Here is a 23,789-nt window from a genome sequence, read left to right on the forward strand (position 1 = left end):
AACATGAGTGCTATATCTAGTTTTCTCCCCGTTTCCCCAGAACCTAGTTCCCCACATAGTTAATGCTCAATAAATATTTAATAAATAAATTTATGAATGAATAACATAGCGCACTCAAACAGTATCTAAGGAGAGCCTAAATAGTCATCATTCTGGAAGGTTGCAAAGAGAAGTCTCTGTTTTGGAGGTTGGACTAGATAATTCTTCAGACTCCTTCCAAGTAACCCTTTTTAATTCTTTCTAAGAGTCTCATCATCCTAATGCTAAACACTAGTCATCACTCAACATCACAGCCACAAACATAGAAAATACAAGAGGTAATCTCAGCATTTACTAAATTAACCTATCATAGGAGATAGGTTAATAACAACCATTAGTTGTTATATCGTGTCATTAAGTCATCTTATTTCCATTCTATTTTCAAGCCCTTTCTTCTGAATATGGGAGAGGGAATAACATTTATCACCATCTAAAAAAAAAAAATTTAAACCTACCAACCCAATATATTAAGGGATTGTCTTAGGCCTTACCAAAGAATTCACCAAAGTGGTTCCTTGAAACAACAAGCTCTCTGAGGGCATATTAAATTGGATTTGGTTTACAAAAATCTGATTTGCACACAACCATTCAGGAACATATTGATTGATGAAAGCGAGGTACACCGGGACATAACTACCTTTAATCTTTTATAACAAAGGCAGCAATTAGAATTGCTTTTGCTAAGCAAGTTTTGAAACAGAGGGCTCGATCTCTTTGCTAGCACCCGCCAACCCAGAAGACTCCCTCTCTCCCCACACGCTTTTCTCCTAATTAAATGAGGTAAACCTTTCGGATTCTCTGTAGAATGCAGTCTCTGACAGGATCCCACTCCTATCTTAGAGATACTGAAAAGGCTCTGTTAGGGGCTTAATTTCATTTCCATCCCTCTTTGTTAATATAGTCCCTTCTCATTCTCACTTCTCGGGCGCATTTTTAGAGAGGGATCGATTTGCTGGTTATTAAAAAATGGTCAATTCCTATGGTATTAGATGGCCTTGTATTCCCCAACCACAGTGTCATCTTCATCCCCTGAAAAAGTTTGCCCTTTGTGTGCCTGTCTGTTTGTTTGCTTTATTTAGCTCGTGGTGCGAAGGGCCTAATAAGGAATCCTGACGATAGTTTGCTCCATCTCCAGATTGAATTTCTTTATAGATCAGCCTCAGTAATTCATTTCCCAACTGGTTTTGATCAATACAGCTTGACTCAGCTTAGGGTTGGAGAAACTAACAAAAACGTACTGACTGGTACTGCTTGGGTGTCTCAGAGCACCTTCTTCATAAAGGCTCTCTTTGATGGTGACCTGTCAAACTGATCCACGGCCTCTTAGTGAAGTCAGGGCCTGAGCTCTACCCAGGCCCCAAAGCTGTCATGGCCTTGTTTTGTTTGATTCTGTGAAGCCAGAGGCCAGAGGCTTTTGCAGAAACAGCATGGTGTGAGGGAAAGATGAGGAATGGTGTATCAGGTCGCCCTCAGAACTTGCTGTTGAGCTTCAGGGAGTGGCTGGACCATTCTGAGATTCCATTTCAGCATCTACAGAATAAGGTAGCTGGACCTATGCGTATGTGAGGTCTCATTGAGCTCTGAAGTGCTAAGACTCTGTATGGAGATAGAAAGACCGGCTGTATCCCTATCCTCCAGCCCACTTTTCAAGTGCACATTGCAATGACCCGTCATTTGGATAAAGAGATGGAAAACCATTGTTTCTAAATAATGGAAATAATACTTGCCCTCTGCCACAGGGATTCCAAACCCAGCTCTCATATTTTCCAGCTATGTGGGCTTTGCTAAATCATGTTATCTCTTTCATGCTCTGTTTCTTTATCAGTAAAATGGAGACATGTAATAATGCCCTTTGTCCATTCGGGGGATGCTGTGGGGATCAAACGGGGTCACAGGTGCAAGAAGCACTTTGGAAAGTAAAGCAGGATGTAGAAAAGGAACTGTTAATCAGGTGGCCAGTGCGTTGCCAGAGAACGGAGGCTTCAACATCACCCTGGAGCTTCATAAATCCGGCTTCCTCCTGCTGCCTCCTCTCCCAGCTGCCCCACTGCAGTTGTAGTTCACACTGGGACAGAAATCATGGCTTGTTTACAAGTTATTCACGTGCAGAGACTCATTAGTGTGGGCAATGACACCATCTTTGGGGAGTGCCGCGGAGATTCAGCCAAGTCAGCTCAGCCAGCCTGCTCACCCTACCAGGGCAAAAGTCCTAACACCCACTGGTCCACCAGCCATTCAGCCATCAGTGCTCTCCCTAACAAACTGGGAACACAAGGCTCATGAATGCTCCAGATATGGGATCAACAGTGAGGACGGGCTGACCCCATACATTTTTAGATCACTGATGGCATTCGTAAACTATTCAGTGATGTTCTAACACAAGGCATGTTTATGCTTTTTACCTAAGATCCTACTGATTCTTTTTTTTTAAATAGAAACCCTAGGGCCTAGAAATAGAATTAATTTCAGTTTCTATTTCTTTTAAATATCTATAATGTCCTGGATCCTTACTCTGAGCCAAGTTTTGTACTGATATTACATAAATGATTGAATTTATTCTTAACAACATCTCTGTGAGGTAGGTATTCACTTAGTAACATTTCTTGAATGAATGAATGAATACAGTTAACTAATGAACATATGTTGAGTGCTTTCTACATGAAACGTACTGTGTGGGTCATTGGAGGTTCAGAATAAGTAAAATAAACAGTGTAGTAGCTGTTATCATGGTCTAAGTATTATGGTCTTCATTTGTAAATAAACAAACTTAAGCACAGAAGATGAATTAACTTGCTCAATGTCACACAGCAACACAGTAAGTCTGGCTCTGGTCACAATGGAGGAACTAGTACAACTTACCTTCCTACTTCAAACAGTGATAAAAACTTAAAAAATATATGAAGCAATTGTTTTCAGGTCTTGGACATCAAGGAGCATAGGACTGTGATACTTAAGAAAAGAAAATCACACAGACTAAACCTCAAGTTTGGTCTGGCTCTCTGCTTTAAGACACTTTTCCAACTTCAGCACAGAGAGGTGAGATCTTCAAGGAAGGCAGGTTGAGACATATGTTTGGGGCTTCCCACTGCAATGTGCACAAGGCGAGACTCCACAAAGTCTAGCAGAGAGCAGCTGCTATGGGCTGAAATTGCAGAGATCATGGAAAACTGGTAGATATGGGAGTTTAAAACTCGCCAGAGAGGAGAGAGCTCACTGAGCACCTCAAGGATTTAGTTGAGACTTCATAAAGGCCAAGATTTAGGAGTAAGGACTAACTCCTAGAGTCAGGATCAATCCCTAGGATATAGACAAAATGAGAACAAACCAGCCCTTAACAAAGTAAAAAACTTTGCAAGCCTGGAAAGTTGAGAGGATCTACCAATAATTTAATACCTCCCCAAGCAGAATGTAATACTCTTTAAAAGAAGACAATATGATCCAGATTTCCTACAATGTATCTTTCTAAATGTTCACCATATATTCAAAAATTGTTAAATATACAAAGTAGGGAAACGACCCATAATTTATAGAAAAATAAGTCAGTAGATGATGCAGTCACTGGAATTAGCAAATAAGGACTTTAAAACAGCTATTATAAAAATATTCAAGGATATAAAGGAAAAGATGGCCATAATGATTAAAAATAGAGGAATGATTTTGATTCGAAAACTGAACATTATAATACCTAAATAAAATGTATTTAATGACAATATATTAGAGATGGCAGAAGAAAGAATCAATAAACTTGAGATAGATCAATAGAAGTGTTACAATCTGAAGAATACTGGGGGAAAACTTGAAAAAAGGAAAAGTGCCTCAGTGGCATGTGGGGTAATATCAAGTGTCTAGAATATGTGTGATTGGAGTTCCCAAAGGAGAGTCTAGAGAGAATATGGCAGAAAAAATATTTCAAGGAATAATGGCCAAAATGTCTCAAATTTGATGAAAATATCAACCTATAGACCCCAAAAGCCCAGCAAACTTAAAGCAGGAGACCCTGGAATGGAAGAGAGAATAACAGTACAGATCTTGAAGACGTTAAAAAGATAGTAGATTCCATAACTTAGAGGAAATGGATAAATTCCTTTACAAGCGTAATTTAATATAAGTTACATAAGATTTTTACAAATTGAAAATTTTATTCTAAAATGTATATAAAAATTCAAAGGATCTAGTAAATGAAATAATCTTAAAAAGGAAAACTTGGAAGTCTTATACTATCTGATTTCTAGATTTACTGTAAAGCTACAGCAGTCAGTACAGTGTAGTATTGGCCTAAGGATAGAAAAATAGATCAATAGTACAGAATTAGAGAATCCAGAAACAGACCTACACATTTGGACATTTGGATCAATTAATTTTTTTAAAATGCATGCCAGCAATTTAATGAAGAAAGAAAATTTTATTCAGCAAATGGGAATAAAAAAGTAATTCCAATACTTTCCTAATCAAACACAGAAACTAATTCAAGATGAATCATGGACTTACATGTAAAAGCCGATACTATTAAATCTTCTTTTTCTTAAAGAAGAAACATATTCATAGAAAAAATAGAAGAAAAAATATATTCAAACTTTAGCATGGCTAAGATTTCTTAGAAGACACAAAAATAACCCCAAAAGAAAAATTGGACTTTATCAAAATTAAAGACCCCTAGTCATTAAAAACAAACAATAAAAAACAAAAACAAGCCTGTTAAGAAAAGGAAAAGGCAAACCACAAACTGAGAGAGGTTATTCACAGTGCATATATCTGACAAAAAACTCATGTCCGTAATATAAACTAATCCCTATAAGTCAGTCATTTTTAAATATTATAAAAGCAGGCAAAAGACTTGAAAAGATACCTCACAAAAGAAGTATAAAAATGGGCAGTGAGCTTAAGAAAGAGCTCAACATCATTTGACATCTAGTAAAAGCCAATTAAAACCACAATGAAATACCACTACATATCCACTAGAATGACTAAAATTTAAACAATAACCCCAAGTGTCGGCTAGAATGTAATGCCACCAGAACCCTCATACACGGCTGGTGGGAATGTAATGATACGAATGCTTTCGAAAACCAGTTTGGCGGTTTCTTACAAAGTTATACATCTCCCCTATGATTTAGCAAATCCATTCATAGGTATTTTACCCAAGATAAACGAAAATATGTCTAAGAAAAGACTTATCCAAAATGTTTATAAGAGCATAATTTAATAGCCACAATCTGGAAACAACCCATCAACAGAAGAATGCAGTACTTTATAATATATTGCATTATATTAATTCAACAAAATACTAATTAGCAATAAATGTTCTAAAGTATCCACAGCAACATGAATGAATGTTAAGAACATTCTACTGAGTGAAAGTAATCATATATAACATACTGTAAAATTCATTTGTTCAAAGAAGGCAAAACTAATCTTTGGTGACTGAAATCAGAACCCTGGTTGTCTCTAGGGTAGTGGAGATTGCATAGGATGGGTTATGGAGAACTTTCTAGGGTGCATGGGATGGGTTACGGAGAACTTTCTAAGGTGACAGAAATGCTCCTTATTTTTATTCGTGGTTTTTGTTGTATCGGAGCATGCATTTGTCAAAACTGTTTGAACGGTACCTTTATAAATCTGTTTATTTACCTGTATATAATTTTTATCTCAGTTAAGATAATCCAGTCTGTCTGATTCCAATCCCCACATTTTTTTTTTGGCTGTCCTATGCTGAATATCAGGCAAAAAGTTAGCCACTGGAAATTTTACAAACCTGAAATGAGTGAGCACCTTGTGAAGTAAAGAGAATGGATTCCTGTATTAGAAGAGCATAAGTGAGGAAGCTGTTTATAAACTGTAAAGATGACAGAAATATTTATATTTATTTAAAAAAAACTATTATTATAAACTGTTGAAGCAGTATCACACCCTAGGGGCTTTGGAAAAAGTAGCCATTTGCATTATCTTTTGCTGCATGAGTGGCCTAAAGCAACAAATTTTATTCCCTCGTTTTTCTGTGGGTCAGGAATTTGGAAGTGGCTTAGCTGGGTGACTCTAGCCAGCCAGCCCTCAGGCTTTTCATTTAACCTGGAGAGAATCATTTGTATAGGGTCAATAGGGATATGTGTTGCAGCGAATACCAATCAGTTTACTCCGCAGCTCACCACAATTGCCCTTCTTTGAGAATGGCCCCAATCACAGAGGTGGACCTCCAGTCGCGACGTGCAATGTCCTTGCAATTTATTATTATTTATTTATTTTTAGCTGTGTTGGCTCTTCGTTTCTGTGCGAGGGCTTTCTCTAGTTGCGGAGAGCGGGGTCCACTCTTCATCGCGGTGCGTGGGCCTCTCACTATTGCGGCCTCTCTTGTTGCGGAGCACAGGCTCCAGACGCACAGGCTCAGTAATTGTGGCTCACGGGCCTAGTTGCTCTGCGGCATGTGGGATCTTCCCAAACCAGGGCTTGAACCCGTGTCCCCTGCATTGGCAGGCAGATTCTCAACCACTGCGCCACCAGGGAAGCCCTGTCCTTGCAATTTAACCCTGACCTCTGGCCACCTCCTAGGGGTGGACAACTGATCTAAGCTGGACCAAGGTTTGAAACTTGAATGGAGAGACTGAAGCTGGGTGAAGCTGTTACCTTAATGGCAGTGTCCATATACTCCAGCTGCTGAGGCCTCAGTGGACTGCTACCCACGGAGACCGCAGCCGCTATTAGGTCGCGGAGGTGGGGATGGGGGAGGGGTTTGCTGCTGCTTCAAGGCCTGGGCCCGGCCAGTGGGCGGCCGTGGCGAGGGCTCTGGAGCTCTGCAGGACACAGCCCTCAGCCTGTCCCCGGGCCCCCCCAGCTCGCCTGCGCGTCCCAAGGATGGAGAGCCTGGGAGGACCCCGGGGAGAAGGCCACGATCTGCATGTCACTGCAACCTCTGCCACGAGGACTGTTGTTGGAGCGGGACCCTACGGTCTCGCGATAACGGTCTCGCGATAACAGTCGAGAGCTGAGTGCCGCGGGCTAAGGGCCGCGCGCGCGCCCGCCCTGCCTCTATTTCAGTCTGAGAGAAAGAACGCAAGACTGAAATGCAAGTTTCCTCTGTACCCTGACGTCCCTTTTGCAGTATCCTGTTGCTCACACAGACCAAGCCTGGTACAAGCAGGGGGAGACTGTACTCGGGTAAGTCCTGGGGGCAGGAGGCCCGAGGGCCCTCTTGGAGGCCTGGAGGCCTGGAGGCCCGGTACCGCAGTGTTTCATCCCTACTCCACAACTCATTAGACGTGCGATTTGGAACAAATTACTTACTCTTTTTAAGCCCCAGTTGCTTAATCTAGGAAATGGAAAGGAATAATTGTACTTACCTCAAGGGGCTAAATTGGTAATTTTAGAAGGTTCTCAGAAGGAAACCAGGAATGGAGTCAGTTTTCATTAACTGTATCTTAAAACACAAATCCATTAGTACCGCCCTATGGAATGTCTAGTATTGTAACAGGGGCAGGGTGCTCAGACACCGGTCAGCGTCGCGGTGGGTGGTCCCCACGAAGGTGGTCTCCCTGGGTCGTGGTCTGCGGACCCGGCCCTCCCCCTTCCCCCCCCCGCCCCCCCCCCCGCGTTTGTGCAGCCAGGGGAGCCTGAGGGCTGGCTGGGTCCTGGGCGCCCGGCTCCCTCCGTGATGGCAGCTGGGCAGGGTCTGCGGAGCTGGCCCCGAGGGCGCCACCAGTTGAGATCTGCCTCTTCAGCGGGGCCTGGGCACTGGCGGGAGCACGCAGACCTGGTGCTGGACGAGCGCTCCCAGGCAGGGTGACGGGCCGTGTGGGGACCCCCCACCCTTAGCCAGGGCCTGGACCCCGGAGGGCAAGAGCCGGTCCTTGGAACGTTAAACAAGTAAAATGAGGGGTAACGATGTCGCTTTGCTTACAGGATTTGTTAAGGGTTAAAAGCCGCCAGGAGGCAAGGAGACTGAGCTTAAAGCCTCCCCTTCCCTTTCTTGTATAATTCTCAAGCCTGTGACCTTTAAGAGTATTACACCTTTAGATAAAAAGTTGCAGAACAGAGAATAACACTGTTTTGATGGAGGTTTACAGGAACATCGTGACCTGAACTTGACCTGACCAGTTGCAAAAACAAAGGATCTGACACCAAGAAGTTTGCAACAACTAATCAGCTCTTCCCTCACCTTTCCTATAGAAGGGCTTTGCTGAAAGCCTTCAGGGAGTTTGGGGTTTTTAAGGCATGAGCCACCGGTCTCCTCGCAAGGCCCCTGCAATAAACCTTTCTCTGCTCCAGACTCCGAGGTTTTGGTATTGTTTGGCCTCACTGTGCGTTGAGCATACGGACTTGTGTTTTGTAAGAGTATCGCTCCCCTGGCCGGGTAGCCTGCTTAAACATTCTGCCACTGACTGCATATCTGGATCAGCTTTTTAAATTGGCGCCTTCCTCTAATTTGGATCCTGGAAGCTGGGTAAGTTCTATAATGAACCCATATCCAGTGGCTCCTCCCCATTACCACTTTTTTTTTTTAATTAATTTATTTATTTTTGGCTGCGTTGGGTCTTTGTTGCTGAGTGAGGGCTTTTCTCTGGTTGCAGGGAGCGGGGGCTACTCTGTTGCGGTGCGCGGGCTTCTCATTCCAGTGGCTTCTCTTGTTGCAGAGCTCGGGCTCTAGGCGTGCAGGCTTCAGTAGTTGTGGCATGTGGGCTCAGTAGTTGTGGCTTGCGGGCTCAGTAGTTGTGGCTTGCGGGCTCTACAGTGCAGGCTCAGTAGTTGTGGTGCACAGTCTTAGTTGCTCCGTGGCATGTGGGATCTTCCCAGACCAGGGCTCGAACCCGTGTCCCCTGCATTGGCAGGCGGATTCTTAACCACTGCGCCGCCACTAGGGAAGTCCCCCATTTATTTACCCCATGTGTTTGGTACCTTTTGCCCTCTCTTCTCTCCTTAGACTGTGAGCTCTCTCGAAGGAAACTTGTGCTTTAATCTCTGAATTTCCCAAAGCCACTGTTTGAACTTCCTACTGATTTTTACATAGCCCGTGCTCACACAGTATATGCTGGCTACATTTTACGAAGCAGAACATCCAGAAGGTGAAAGCCACTATCATAAGATAACAATCATTGTCCCCCAAATGGTATATAGTAAGCCACCCCCAAACTCAAAGCCATACAACCACAACCACTTACTTGCTCATGGGTCTGCAGGTCAAAGGAGAATTGGTTGATCTTGGCTGTGCTGGGTTGGGTGGTGCTGCTTTGGGCTGTAAGTCAGCTGGGCTTGGCTTCTTGCTGCAAGTCTCAGCTCAGGTCTGCACCGCCTGGCTTTATTCCAGGACCCAGGCTGAGGGGCAGTGCTTACCCTGGACGTGTTCTTCTCAGATAACAGTAGAAGCACAAGAGGGCAAATAGAATCCTGCAGTGCCTTTCAAGCCTTTCCTTGCTTATGAATGCTACTATCTAATTGGCTGAAGTAGGTCACATGACTGAGCTCAAAGTCAAGGGATGCAGAAGTATTTCCTCTGCTTCCAGCGGGAAGAACTTCAAAGTCACTCAGAAGGTGGCGTGGACAAACTGATAAAAGTTGGGTCCAGTAATTCTACTATATAGGGTATTAAGTTATCAGAACTAAGAACCAAGTGTTGCTGGGAATACTGGACTTTCTGAGAATTTCTGAGTATTGTTCTTTCACTTCTAGAACTGGGAAACACTTGAGAAATGAGTTTTAAAGTGGAAGTCTGCATGAGAGTGACATGACCCAATGCATGGGTTTTAGAGATTCGACCCTACTTTCTTCTTCTGTGGACACTTCCACTGGTTTTTCCTTTGAGCTCTTTTTCCTCAGACATAAAGTAGAGATACTAAAACCTACCCAGGTTGTTGTGAAAATTAACATTAATTAACATATAAGAACTTACTTGGCATTACAATGTGCTCAGTGTTTGTTTCCCTCTCTGTCCTGCTGGAATGAGGGTGGGGGGAGGTGAAGGGTGCTTTGATTTTCCAGCAAGCTTCTGAGGCCTGAACTCAGTCAGGGAAGGACTCAGCTTTCCTGACTGGAAAAGATGACAGAGAATCTTCACCATATTCATCCACTTGTTGCTTTAAGGTAGATGAGTGATCAACTGTTGCCTATTTTGGGTTCTAAAACGCCAAGTTATTGCCATAGAAACATAATTATAATGAGTAATTAAATGAAAATGTTTTCCAAAATCTTTTATAATTGAAGTTCTAAATTTCTGCCTTTTCAGTCAGTTCATATAAGCATAACCCCAAAACTGTAGCACACATCTTACTCTCTTCCAAATCAAATCAATGAGTTATTTGTGGTAATTTATTTTTAAAAATGAAATAAATTCTCTCTGACCTTATTCTGAATGTGCAACTTCCACCCTTTCCATTAAGAAATGGCATCTAGCCTGCTGAAACAATCTGGATTTTAACCTTGTTTTGCTTTGGCATCCCAGGAAAGGTCTGTGAGCAGGTCAGTAGCTGTTGACAAGGATCTTTCATCAACTTTAGAATATATCTGGGCTCGCTTTGCTGGAGAATTCCATAGAAGACTCCTTTACGATTTGCAAGAGACCTGTTGGCTGTCGTCTCACACTCTGCAGCCAGTCCCCCACCAAGCCAAAGTACCTCCTACGCCCAAAATACATTTCAAATCCATCTGTGCAACCTGACTATTAGTGACATGGGCTACAACTGTATCCTCTCAAATGCCACCCTGTGTCTACTCTTATCTACCATCCCAATTCATTTTCACAAAGCAACCACAGCGGTCTTTTGAAAACCTAGAATCACATCACTTCTCCCTCTGGAAGAAGTGATAAAGGCTGTCTCTTGAAAAGCTTCCTACGGCTTCTTATTGTAATTACAATGAAAGCCCACATTTGTTAAGAGGCCATCAAGGGTCCACTTGGGACTGTTCGATCCTGCCCTGACCTACATCTCGGTTTCTTCCTTAGGTAGGTGAGCCCACCACAGTGAGCTTTCTTCCAGCTCCTTAATATTCTAACTTCCTCCTTCTCAAGATCTTTGCATAGGTTGTTCCCTCTGCCTGGAATACCCTTTCCTTTACCCTCCACATGTCCAGTTTCTTCTCATCTTTCATCTCAGCTTAAATGTCAACTCCACAAAATTGACATTCCCAGCAGATCCCCTTATTTAATATTCTCTGCTACCATCCCATTTACTTCTTTCATAGTACTTACCCCAATTTGTTATTATAAATGCATTTGTGTTCTGACTTGTTTAACATCTGACTCATCCATTGGATGTAAGCCACATAATAATAGGAGTAATATCTGTGTTTTGTTCAGTATAGTATAACAGGGCATTGTCCTGTGCGTAACCCTGTAAGATGCTCAATAATTGCTTCTAAAGTAGATAAATGATTGAATGAATGAATGAATGAATAAAGAAGGCTAAGTCATCAATAATTACCAAGAAACCTAAAATATCTCTGAAGCCCCATCAGATAGCCATCACTGGAACATTCCCCAGGGAAACTACACAGTGTCTTTTGGAGGAAAAAGCACCAGCTTGGGGGTAATAAATCAGGGATACTGGTCCAATTTCCCATGGGACTGTCTGCAAATTTTAGGGCCTTTCTGAACCACAGCTTGCTTGTGGTTAAAATGAAGGTTTACAACCAAACTAGGAATGCTTAACCAGGAGAGGGCCATGGTCTACTATGGACATACATTTTATGTTATTTTATAGTAGTGAGCTTCCATCAAATTTTAAAATATTCTTGACTCCAAAAAGGTTAAGAAACACTGGATTAGATTAATTCTAAAGTCCCATATGCCTCTGACAATCTATGTTTCTATAAAAGGAAGATCAGTGTACTGGTCAATATTGGATATGGCTCCATGTAACAGAGTTCCCACATAACAGCATCTCAAACAAGATGGAGGTCTACTTTGTCTCTCTTTCCTGTAGGTCTGGAGGTGAGTGTTCCACGATCCGTAAGGATTCCGAGCTACCGGAGACTCCAGTTCTTGTCTTGTTGCTCCACCATCCCTCGGGCATGGCCCTTGTCTGAATGAATATTTGACCACACATGGGTGGATGGATATTCCAGCCAGGAGGACTGAGGTAGGGGAATGTCGCCTGTTTTTAAAGACAGAAGTGAAAATGTCATGTAGCATGGGTCCTAACTTCCTATTGGCTGCATTTGGCTGGAAGAGAGTCTAAGAGATACAGATTTCACTCTGGGTGGTCATGTGCTCAGCTAAAAATCAGAGGTTCTACATAAGTCTTAAGTAAAGAGATGTGTCTGATGCCGGCTATCACAAGAGACAGACTATGCAAAGGGCAATTAGGTTTGCAGACTGCCTGGCGTAAGTACCCAGAAAATTTACATCTCATAGAATTTCAGGTTGCAGGAGACATAAAGAGTTTTATAATCAAGCCCTTTTTGTCTGCGTATTTTCCATTGAATTTAATTTATTTACACATGGAATGAATGTTTACTGGGTACCTACATCTACTGCGTTATGCAGGCACTGTGTCAAGCTCTACGTATAGAGTCCCTGCCCTCAGGGAGTGAATAGTCTACAGTAGAGGCAGACAGCAGACCTTCCCACTGTGGCCTCAGGATCAGTTCTCACAGGAGACAGTGGGAGCAGAAAGAAGAGGCCTCCTCAACCTTCTTGGGAACCTGTGGTTCAAGAAGGGCCTTCTGTAGGAGGGCCTCACACTGAGTTTTGAAGGATGATCGACAGGTGCAGTGCCTGACATGGGGAAAGCAAAGGAGGTACTCACATCACCTCCAAGGGATGACTAGGAAGGAAGGAGGGAGGGAGGAAGGGCCAAAGGGGAGAGAGGGACAGGATGGGAAGACAGGGTTTATTGCACGGAGGAAAACAATCACTAGAAGATTTCAGATTGTTGATCTGGTAACAATTAAAAACTCATCTTAGGCTTAAAAATATACACTCGATATAGTATTTTTGTTATTAAAAATGGTGTTAGTGTTCTGTGGAATAGGCAGGCTGTATTTCTCTTTTCTTTCTGTCCATCTCCCCTCCAGATGGTGAGCACCAGCGGGCAGAGTTCCTGTCCGTTTGTCTCTGTAGACACCGACTCTAGCAGAGTGTCTGACACAGTAGCAGGTCCAGCAGGTGCTTGGCAAATGAGTGAATGAGCAGATGTTAGGCTGATGAAGAGGCGCAGGCCTTCTACACAGAGGAAACAGCATCCGGAATGATGGGAAGGCTGTAGAGAGCAAAGAGCAGCAAGGGGTTCATCTCTGTTGGAGGCCAGTGTGCATAATGGGTGGAAGGAATGAGGGCAGTTGGGTGAAAAAAATCACTTTTTAAAACTGTTTCCTCAGGCTCCCCACCACTAGCTGCACACTGATAGTAGCCCAAGCCTTTCTTCTGTGGTACCTGTCACCGTCTGTAACCATACACTGGAGTAGTAGCAGGTTGTGGAGAGTCCAGGCCACTTCCTGGGCACAGATCCTGGCCTTGCCACTTCCTAGCTGTGTGACCTTGGGCAAGACATTTAAACTGTCTATGAGGCAGTTTTCTTACCTGGAAAATGGAAATAAAAATGCCTATCTCATAGGCTTGTTGGAAGGTTTAAGTGAAAAAAATACAGTTAAAGTGATTAAAGTAGTTCCTTGATCATTAGTGCTTAATAAATGTTAGTTATTGTTAATAGGTGATGATGATGATGATAGATGATAGAGAGATAGATAGATAGATTAATAGATAGACAGATAGATTGGGACAGGTATCTGTGTGGTTAGTTGATTATGGTATGTCTAACCCTACTACATTATAAGTAAGGGGCAGGACCACCTCTTACCTTTATGGAGGCAGCCCAGCAAAATGTCCGGGATGAGGGAGGTGCTCAGTAAATACAGATGAAAGGATGAAAGTGACAATGCAGCTGGAGAGGTAGGTGGGAGACAGATCATCTGGGACCTTGGAAACTGTGCTAAGAAGCTTGGATTTTTCCCTCAGGGCTAGTCTAGGCTCCTGAAGGGAAATAAAATGGTCTTATTCTCAACATCACGGAGGCTGGACTGGAGGGGAGCAGGCTGGGAGGTCCCCAGTCACACCGACTGAACGAATAATCCAGGCACTAGCCGATGAGAGGCTGGATTGAGGAAGGGGCAGCACAGAGGAAAAGAAAAAAAACAGTTTTCCCTCTTGGGTCTTTATCCAGGTTACTTAACATCTCTCAACCTTAATTTCCTTATGGGGAAAGCAGAGCTCACAACTCAATTCTGACAGGGTTTCTGTGGGAGTATATAAAATATATGAAGAGTGACACACATATTCTCGGTCTGATAGATAATCAACACGTATTACGCCCCTTCTCTGCCCCTCCGGATCAGCAACACACTCTCCCCAGTACCACCTCCCCTCCCCGCAACCAAACACACACACACAGGTGTCACTGGCCGACATTTAGGGACATATAGCTTACTCTTCTAATCGTACGCTCTTAAAAATGGAAGGACCCGTCAAGGTCAATTAGTCCTACTGAAAGACTTTCAGGAATAGAAAAGATCCTAGATCACAACTACTTTGTACACTTACAGACACGGAGAATCAGAAAAGTAAGGTGATTTACCCAGCACACAGCTTGCAGGCTTTAGAGCTGGTCCAATTTATACCTCACTGTTTTTTCTAGGTTCAGTATTCCAAAAGCTAGCCCAGTGTGCCATGGGATATGATCACCAACATCCAGGAATTTTTATTAACCATATTCACAAATAGCGAGCCCAAGGTAAAGCAGAGACTCTGCAGCAGTAGTACCTACGATGTGTTACACACAAATTGTGTGCTGGGCACTTGGCCACTTTCTTTATTTACATTAATTTGTTTCATTCTCATTATTATTCCCAATTTACAGATTAATAAATCAAGTTTCAGAGAAGTAAAATAATTGCTTGTATGTGACATAATTAGAGTCAAATATATTAAAACATTTACAAGCTTCATTAAGTAGTTATTACTGGAAACATTTGTTGTGTGGCAGATACTCTCCTAGGTCCTGGATTGGTCTGACTCCAAACCCAGCTCTGTCTTATTGCAAAGTCCTTGCTCTTCATCACTGCTCACCCACACAAAGCCTAGGTGAAAACAGCATGGATTGAATTCCCAGGCCAATTTCTCTTTATCATTCTGGTTCTTCCATATTCAGATTTTTTTCATTATTTTCAACTATATTTTATTATGATTTATTTTTATTTCCTGTCCTACAGCATGTCGAATTTCAAGTCCATTTCATCCAATAGACGCTTAATCGAGTCATAACTATGCAAAAGCAATATGCAAGAATAGAGGGTAGGAAAATGTAAAGATTAATGAAACAGGACCCTTGCCCAAAAAGAGGCGACAGTATAATTCTAGATTGTAGGAGGATTAAATAGAGGTGCTAGACTGGGAATATAAAGGGAAGAGAAAATTTTGACATTTAACAAAGGCCCGTATTGTGCTGGATGCTGTTTCTTGGGGCTTTCCATACATTATACGTATAGCCCTCATAAGAGCGATTTCTGGTGGAGAACAAAAGAGAGTCAGGGGTTCAGAATGAGTAACTAACTTACCTAAGTTTGCATGGCTAGTGCTGGTGAGTAGCAGAGTGACAATCCCCTACAGTTCATCTGACCCCAAAACATGGACCCTATTCACTACATCACACCATCACCAGAAAGCAACCAGATGGGGACAGAAGAGGGAACCATAATTCTGACTGAGAAGTTCTTCACTTTAACCCTTAATTATTCTTAACCCTTAATTCTTAACTTTCTTAACACTTAACTATTCTTTCACTCCCATGTTTGAAACCTGGACACACAAGGTTGAAATGGGAAGGAAACTTAAAATTCAGCTGGTTCTAGGAAGACAAATAGATATTTATCTCATGGTCAGTGGAAAAGGCAACTCCAACCAACAACTAACGAGTCTTCTAATTTATGAGGTGAGAAGTCCAGAGCCAGAGAAGTGATTGTCTTTGTGTGCAGTGGAAGATGATGACATGAATCCCAGGCATGTTGATTTGCTTCTCATCCCCACCAGTGTGAGCTGCTGGTCTGAGAATAACCTTGATTTAGTTCAGGTGGCTGGAAAGGTGATAGGATAGGAGAGGTTCAAGTATGGAATAAGCCTGGGAGAAAATAGTGGAGATGGAGCTGCACCTCAGAACCAGATGCGGGATTCAGAATGGAGACATATCCAGTGGCTAGAAGGCTGGCTGTAAGAAGAAATTCCCAGTTCTTGGGACAAAGAGGGAGGGTCCGAGGCCATGAAAACAGGCAAGTGAGACAAAACCAAGAGAAGAAGTAGGACTCAAAATGAGTAATGAAACCTGGATACATGAAGGAGCTCAGTCCCAGAGCCAAGAGGGAAATGAACATTAAGGGGACACCATGCTGGCTATTTTGGGACACATTACCTCGTTTAATCCTCACAACTGCATTATGGGGTGGGTAGTCTAACCCCTTATTTATAATGAGGACTAGGGCTCAGAGAGGTAAATTACTTGTCACATAGCTAGAACTTAAGGGCTGGAGAGATTTTTTGTTGTTGTCACAAGTGGGGATTTCTACTGGCATCTAGTAGACAGAAGCTGGGGATGCTGCTAAACATCGTACAACACACAGGACAGGCCCCCGCAAACAGAGAATTATCCAGTCCCAAAGGCAAACCACGGTCAAGTGGTTGAGAAGCTTTATTCTGCATTGCCAACCTCGGAAATGACAGAGAATACAAAGCAAGTTCTTTGTATTTGAAATTATACATCATTCACCCTTCACACATTTATTGAGTGCCTACTAAGTTCCAGGAACGGTTTTATTTCTTCTCTCCAGCTTTATTATGGTATCACTGACAAATAAAAATTGTACATATTTAAAATATACTATGCGGTTTTGATGTAGGTATACATTGTGAAATAATTACCACATCAAGTCCATTAACATATGCATCACCTCACATAAGTACCATTTTGTGTGTTTGTGGTAAGAGCACTTAAGATCTGCTCTCAAATTTCAAGTATATGATACAGTATTATTAACTGTAGTCACATGTTGAATGTTAGATCTCCAGAACTTATTCATCCTGCATAACTGAAACTTTGTACCCTTTGGCCAACAACTCCCATTTTGCTCACCTGCCCCTGGTGCCTGAAAGTCACCATTTTACTCTCTGCTTTTATGAGTTCTACTTTTGGAGATTACCCATGTAAGAGAGGTCATGAAGGACTTGTCTTTCTGGGTCTGGCTTATTTCACTTAGCATAATGTTATCTGGTTTCATCCCTGTTGTTGCAAATGACAGGATTTCCTTCTTGTTTTAAGGTTGAATCTTTTATTATATTTTATGTGTGGATGAACATATATAGCTATTTTCTTTTTTTATATAAATTTATTTATTTATGGCCGCGTTGGGTCTTCGTTGCTGCACGCGGGCTTTCTCTGGTTGTGGCGAGTGGGGGCTACTCTTCGTTGTGGTGCGTGGGCTCCTCATTGCGGTGGCTTCTCTTGTTGCGGAGCACGGGCTCTAGGCGCGCAGGCTTCAGTAGTTGTGGCTCCCAGGCTCTAGGCGCACAGACTTCAGTAGTTGTGGCTCACGGGCTTAGTTGCTCCGCAGCATGTGGGATCTTCCCGGACCAGGGCTCGAACCTGTGCCCCCTGCACTGGCAGGCGGATTCTGAACCACTGCGCCACCAGGGAAGTCCCTACAGCTATTTTCAAAAAGACAAAAGATAAGTCTTGGGGAGGATGTGGAGAAGAGGGAACCCTTGTGCTCTGTTGGTGGGAATGTAAATTGGTACAGTTATTATCCAAAGGAAATGAAATCCAGGCACTGTTTCAGACTCTGTAGGTACAGAATTGAATAAAGCAGTTAAAATCCTACCATGTTGAAACTTACATTCTAATGAAATACAGACAATCAACACATCAGCCAGCAAGTAGACAGTATGGAAAGCCATAGGCCCGAAGGAGTTTATCTAATGGGAGAGTGTACGTGGAGGAGAGGGACAAGGACAGAGTCCTAGGCCCTTGACTTTAAAGATTAGAAAAAGGAACAGGAGAGTGTGGGTTTCCTAGAAATCCAGTGAAAATATTTCAAAAAGGAGGAAGTCATGTTTGAGATTCTGGCCTCACCTCCCCCTCCAGTGAGAAGGGTCACTAGGCTTCCAAGAATCTCAGTTTAGTATTGTTCAGAGGCTCAGTGTCCCCCGTCCCCCGCCAAAATGGGTCCTCTGAACGTTATCATAAGAATAAAATCAGTGAATGAATATGGAGTCTCTTTGTAATTGCCTTATGGATGAAACCGATCGCTATCATGCCCTCCAGAAAACCTGTGTGTCCAGATTTGGTTTCATATTTTTTTTTTTTGAAACCATAACAAAGCAAGACTACGGATGGGAACAGAAGGGAGATCTTTTCTGATACAGCACATCTCATAAAGTGCATCAGAAACAACCTGGTAAAAGACTGTGTCGGGGGGGGGGGCGTGGATTTTATTCAAGTTTACTAAGGATGCTTTGGCCAAATATTTTTTTGGCAATTTATTTTTAACAAATTTACTGAGTGACTTGTTTCCCTGTCATTGGAGAAGAGTCAGTACCGTCTGTAACAGTGCTGCGTTGTCACACAGGGGGTTCTTGTGGGTGTTTTTACAAAGGATATTTGGGGCTTTTGCAACAGGGAAAATAGAGAAATGAATGCTGGGTAGGCTGCCAAAAATATCCATTGAGGTAATGACTCATCTTTTAAATCTAGAAGGGAGGAACCTTAAACAGCAATCCTCTGCTCTTAAAAATAGCAAATGTCTATGTCGCACTTAACACATGCCAGGCACTGTACCAAGCACTTTACATATATTGATGCATTTAATCTTTACAACAAACTTATGAGGTACTGTGGAGCTCCCCATTTTACAGATGAGAAAATGGAGGTTGAGCAACTTCTAGAGGTCACCTTGCTACTAAGAAGCAGAGCTGGTGTGAACATGGAGACTGTATTTGTAACCACTATTCTGGGTCCCTTCTCATTGTAGAGATGAGCTAACAGGTGCAGAGAGGGGAACAGGCTTAGCCAAGCTGGATCACTGGTTAGTGATGGAGCAAAGGCAAGCTTTCAGTATCTCTGTCTCAGCTGTCAAAACGATCAAATGGGCAACTTTTTAAAATAAAGATTTTAGGCATTTTTAGGAAATAATTTAGAGACATCTGTGCATAATGGGAAAGGAGAGGAATGGACCGAGGGTCAGACACTACCTCACAGCTGCTGGAAGCTGCAAAATCCTCCACCCCAACAAGACTCAGTTGATGTTCCTCTGCCTTTCCCATTCCTTACCCCTGGGCTGCCAGCTTCTGCCGGTTAAACCGTGTGGACTGGCTGTCTCCTGGAGACATGGCTTTGCTGGTTTCCAAAGGCTAAACTCCCATGAGAAACAAAAGTCTCTGCCCCTAACCATTCTGTGCGTTAAGATTCCCTGAGTACAGCTTCTCAAGCAATCCTGGGGAAATCATCCCCTGAAGCAGACAGCCAGATAAGTGTGTTTCCCTCTGGAATCCACACAGGCTACAAAAGAATTAACGAGGAGAATTAAGGGTTGTCAGAGCTTGGGGAAGTCAAGCTATTTTCTACCCAGGAGCAATCTGTTAAGATCATAGAAATCTGGACAAATTACTGGGAAGCACATCACAGGGAACAATTTTGGGCCAGTGAGCAATACAGAATGATTGTCTGGCTAAAGCTTGTTCATTCCTATTACCTCCAATCCTATTTTTGGCAGGTCTCTATAGAAGCATCTAGTCAATAACATCTCTCAACAGGGTCCTACATTGGGTCTGCCTGGGGAGTTAATACTCTTTTCTTTCTCTGATTCCCCACTTCTCCCACTCTACCCAGAAAAACACTGAAATGAACTCTGCCATCAGCAAGGCATTTCATTTCTGACTGACTCTGGTTCATAATCAACAAAGAAGGATATGAATATCTATGCTAAGGTTAATGGGAAAATATAGACAAGAGTGGAATCGCTTCTTTGACCTTTAAGCATGTTTTTCTGATTGATCTCGGAACCTACATTTTTCACTCAGCAAAGAGAGGAATTTTTAAAAAATACATTTGTTGTGTTTACCAGCTGAGCAAAGAACAGCAGTGAACTCCCTGCCTAATTAAAAAAAAGTTTGTTGTTGGACATTTACCAAAAAATACATGTGGATGGATGGATGGGTAGATGACTGGTGGGTGGGTGTAGTGATGTACAATGTGTTGACCTTGAGGTTTACAGAAGCATTGAAGGCTTATATTGAAGCAGAGAAAAATTGTTAGAAGATTACTAGAGGCATTTTTTACTATGTGCCAGGTACCGTGTGGACAGCTCTGGTTTGGGATTAACATAAACACACTACTGTATATATAAATAGATTACCAACAGGGACCTACTGTATAGCACAGGAAATTATACTCAATATTTTACAGTAACGTATAAGGGAGAAGAATCTGAAAAAGAATATATATATGTGTGTACGTATATGTATTTTATATGCGTATGTATAACTAGATCACTGTGTTGTATGCCTGAAACTAATACATTGTAAATTAAATATACTTCAATTAAAAAATAATAAAAACAAAAAGAAAAAAATGCACAAGTGGGTCTAGACTGCTCTGCATTGCCTAATTTCCCACACCCACTACACTCCCCATCTCCCCCAGCCCAATAAATGACAAGTGTCATGGTGGACACTGCCTTACCTTGGATACGTGCCTTGTCTAACATTCATTCGGCAGATATTTATTGAGCATATACAATGTGCCGGACCACTGGGAATAGACCAGTGAACAAGAAGATTAAAAATCCCTTTCCTTTTGACACTTATATTCTAATGGAGGGAGACAGACAATGAGCAAATAACCGTAACAGTTATAAAGTGAAATGAAGCAGGGTAACTAGAGCGGAGGCGGTGGGGAGGGGGGGTCATACCTGTTTATTCGGTAAATTGCTATGATGCCTGACTACACAGGAGATGCAAAAGGAAGCAGGAACTGCACTGGATTTCAAGGAGACCGAGAGCCGTGTCAGTTCAAGTAAGGGCACGTGGAAAGGAGCGATCACTTCTTCTGAGGGCAAGGAAATGGCATAAGAAGTTAAGAAGGTCTTTGAGACCAGGGGATACTTAAGCTGAGTCTTGAGTTTGTTCTCTGAGCAGACAGAGAAGGAGGCTGTATTCTAGGTTGAGAGATATTCAGAGCTGGAGCCTCACAACTCAAAGTGTGTTCTACAGACCAGTGGCGCCAGCATCACCTAGGAGCTTATTAGAAGTTAAGAATCTCAGGCTGCCCCATCAACAAGATGCCCAGGTGCTTCTCATGCAAATTAAAGTTTGAGAAGCACTTTTCCCAACCGGTGGCTTTCAAACTTCGTAGCACGTTACAATCACCCAGGGAACTTCTAAAAATCCCGATGCCCAGGCCACACCTTCTATCAATTTTACCAGAATCTCTGAGAGTGGCATCAGATATCATTACTTTTAAAACTCCCGGGGTGAAAACCCTGCCTTAAATTTCTTCTCACCCCTGACCTGTGTGCCTTATCCTCTATAAAAATTCCACTGTCATCCTAAGCGTCTCATTTGTGAAACAAGAAATCTTAAAACCCTAGCTTTGCTGATATGGCTGCCTTGGTCACACCCCTCCCCCCACCACCCCCAGAGAGCTTAATCAGAGAAGAGAGAACTTACACCTGGTAAGTGGGGAAGGATGCGCCGTGGATTTCCCTGCGTGGTGACAAGTTGGCAGCTCCGGCTCCCCCAGATGGCTGGGCTGTAGCAGACACCGTGTGGCATCTCTGACACATACGTGCTGCGTTTAGCATTCTTTCCTGAGCCAGAGCAGACGGATTTGGGGAGAGAGGACAGCGGGTCTTCAGAGAGAAGGAGAGCACGCCGTCCCAAGTCCTCACCGACAACAGGCTCTGTTCTTGAGGAGCAGCCAAAACACTTATTTCTCACCAAAACTGAGTCATACTGAAAAAAGCAAGAAGTTGAGCCAAGATGCAAACTTTTCTCAAGAACTTTCTTCACAGAACTTCATCTTCTACCATTTGCCTCTGTGTAGCCTTTGCACCATTCCTCCCTTCACTTCAATCCCCCAACACTAAATTTATAGGAAGGACCACAGTCGGAGGCAAGAGGGAAAGGAAGACTCCCTGGACAGGAGTGCCTGAGCCTTGACCGGAAGTAATCGCTGTTATGCCTTGAAAAGTGACGTAAATCTCTGAATTTACGTTGGAACATTGTAAACGTTCCCTTGGAACATTGCAAAAATGACTTTTCTCATCAATTAACCCTCTGCTTATACTCTTGTCCCCACCCCCCGCTGTTTCAAGTTTGGGGACCAGAGATCCACTGGCTGTCCCAAGGCTGCTATAATAGATATGATCAAGGGAAAAGTCAAACGCCAGGAATTCCAGATTCTTCATGGGGTTGGTCATGAGTCAACGTGTCTCTAACTCCATCCCCCGGTAGAGAAGTCAGAAGATTACAAGAATTGAGCTGAAAGAGAAAAAGGGTAAGGACCCCATTCTTTACCTAAGACTTGTCCTTAATGAGCTTCTAAATAAATAAACTATTGCTACTCTATCTAGAGTATTTCTCTCGTTCCTACCCCACAGGAAATCTTCCTAACCACATTTATTATACTCTATTTTGGAATTTTCTCCCCAAACCATCAAAATGGCCGTCGGCAACCCCTTTAAGGGCAGAGTTCTGGGTAAATGAAGGGGGGAGGGGTCCAACTTAAACGAAGGACACCCTATACAAGCAGCATATTATGGTATAAGAATATGATTAGCATCAAAAAAGACAGCACAGTACCTGGATTCTCACGCGAAGAATGCAGAAAGGCAGGCCATAAACATCAACTGAAACTCTACCCCATTTCAGGACTATGCTAGTCCCCAGTTAACCTCTATAGCAACTATTTTAAAGGTTTTATTTTTCTTCATTCTATAGGTAAGAAAACCAAGGTTCTGGAGCTTCAGTACATTGCATACATTGAGACAAACTAATAAACGTAATACGGATTTAAACCCAAGCCTAGTTGATTCTAAAGTCCCTGCAATTTCCTATGGAAAAATAAATGACTCCTAGTTATTAAGCACTAGGTTGATAGGCCGGTGCACTAAACATTTGTATGCATCACCTCGTTTAATCTTGCCAGTGTCACTAGAAAGTAGGCACTTATTTTTCACATGATACTTTTTCTGAAAATCTGAGGAACGGGTTGGTCAAGTTCTTGTCTAAGTGATGAGCGATAGACCTTGTATTCAAACTAGAACTTGTTTTGAATGGCGCTTTGCCATTCTTCAGTAGTTTCTTAACCAACCTCAAAAAAATGACTGTAAAGCTCCCTCTGTCACCTTGAAAATATCTTGATCCTTATAACTGTGTAAGCATGGTCCTAGGATTGAATGCATTAACAGTGCTCCAGGAATTCCTTGGTGTTTTGTCATTAGAGGCACAACACCTTCTTGAACGCCATTTATCTTATACGCCTGGGAGTTGAAGCAGAGGGTACAACTGGAGTTTTTCACCTTAAACTCCTTTCCTATAAGGAGGTCTGCAGATGACTACAGGAGAGATCAGGAGGAAAAGTGAAGGGCCTGGTTTGCACTGGTGTTGATGATGGATGGATACAGGGAGAGTCATGGGTGCACCACTTTATTGATGCAATCTGCAAGCTGCAAATAAAAGTGTCTGGAAAACTGACAGTTTCTTAAGTGATTTCTATACTGGGGAAATTTGA

General features: G+C 42.7%; 2 long non-coding RNA genes across 5 annotated transcripts in view; one reads left to right on the forward strand and one right to left on the reverse strand.

The window, feature by feature from the left end:
- LOC132413289 (uncharacterized) overlaps nt 1–23,789 on the forward strand; it is a 445,109-nt gene that overhangs the window by 336,198 nt on the left and 85,122 nt on the right. For all 4 annotated transcript variants that reach the window (XR_011246238.1, XR_009516685.1, XR_009516684.1 and 1 more), the window contains one exon: nt 11,943–12,098. This is a non-coding gene — a long non-coding RNA (uncharacterized lncRNA). The remainder of the gene's footprint in view (nt 1–11,942; nt 12,099–23,789) is intronic.
- Nucleotides 16,658–22,172, reverse strand: LOC132440390 (uncharacterized). The gene is made up of 3 exons (XR_009522560.1): nt 21,725–22,172; nt 20,968–21,104; nt 16,658–17,707 (listed from the first exon to the last, which is right to left on the reverse strand). It is a non-coding gene; the product is annotated as an uncharacterized lncRNA (long non-coding RNA).

Source organism: Delphinus delphis, chromosome 17, assembly GCF_949987515.2.
Source record: "Delphinus delphis chromosome 17, mDelDel1.2, whole genome shotgun sequence".
NCBI lineage: Eukaryota > Metazoa > Chordata > Mammalia > Artiodactyla > Delphinidae > Delphinus > Delphinus delphis.